Here is a 1574-nt window from a genome sequence, read left to right on the forward strand (position 1 = left end):
ACCTAACCCTTAACTGTACCCCACAAAACTATAATAAAAATACTGATTAATTATTTAAAAAAAATTACAATAGCAGTCATTGTACAACCATGCCTTAATAACACTTTATTCTAACCATATTTGGATTTAGTTTTATACATTATTTTTTAAAAGGAGACAGCAGTCTCTTGCTTTGTAAATTAGCCCATAATTTTTACTGGTGACAGCTTTTGTCACCTAGAATCAATGGGCTTATTCTTTTTGTTTGAGCTTGCTGAAATGCGTGTGGTAAATATTTTTTGTTGTAATTGTCATATTATGGTATCTCCTTCAAATTACATAGCTTTATCTACACTGATTGTGGAAATGATAAAGTGGGGTATACCTTGGATCTTTTCTTTAAACCCAAACAACCAGGCTTGTGCTGTTTTGTTTCTTTTTTCTCACCAAAGTTAGACCTTTAGATCTTTACAGTATTAATTTTACATACTGGCAGTCATGCATTATAGATGTTGAAAGACATTGCCTCTGCATATAAAATTCAGACTCGGGGTATTTATAGCAGATGTTGATAACATACAATGGAGGATCGGTTTCTGTCATTTTCAGAGTCATTTATTGAGTTCTTATGCTCTTTTAGACACTGTAATGGAATTAGATGGAAAAAGCATAATCAGTTTACATTATAGAGTTTGAACATTGATGTGGTTCAGTCAAAATGCATGTATTAAGGCAGATGTTCAAGGGCAAAAAATGGCCAGGATGAATTTTAAAAGGTGAGGAGAAAGAACGAAGGGAGAAAAACAGCTACATTTTTAGTCATGGTTCTGTACTTAAAGACTGTAACAAGTGAGCCCTCCGATAACCTGCATGGGCTAGTTTTACGTACTGCATATGATTTCCATGATTCTTGCATATGATTAAATGAGTGGTTCTTGACAACAAATCTGAAAGTTAAAGGTACAAATTTTTATATCTTTCTCCAAATCACACATTCAGTAGTTTCTGCTGTACTTCTGCTGTATGATCATGAATTGCTTGAAAATACCAGTCGTAGGTGTGGAAGTTCTATAAATACTTCCATTTCTCTGCTTAGATTCAACAATAATGTTACATTCTTTTGTGGCACCGATCCTTTGATCTTTTGTTAATCTGATATTCTTTAGTTCAGATGCATTCATATAATTATATTTAATTAAATATGTCACAGCTTGATATATAGTAAAATAAGTCATAGAAAATAAATATGTAAACAAATGAATGTGACTGTGTGTTCCAATGAAGCTTTATTTATGGACTATGCAGTGGAACACTCACAGCCACCCGAGCATCGACCTGCTGGGCTCCAGCGATCCTTCCTCCTCAGTCTTCCAAGTAGTCGGAATTACAGGTGTATGCTACCATGCCCAGCTATTTTTTAAATTTATTGTAGAGATGAGGTCTCACCATGTTGCCCAGGCTGGTCTTAAACCCATGGGCTTAGGCAGTCCTCTTGCCTCGGCCCCCCAAAGTGCTGGGATTACAAACTTGAGACACCACGCCTGGCCTGATTTTACATAATTTTCACATCACAAAATAGTCTTTAGATTTTTTTT

This window comes from Carlito syrichta, unplaced genomic scaffold (assembly GCF_000164805.1).
Source record: "Carlito syrichta isolate Samal-C Ts95f unplaced genomic scaffold, Tarsius_syrichta-2.0.1 Scaffold305700, whole genome shotgun sequence".
NCBI classification, from domain to species: Eukaryota; Metazoa; Chordata; class Mammalia; order Primates; family Tarsiidae; genus Carlito; species Carlito syrichta.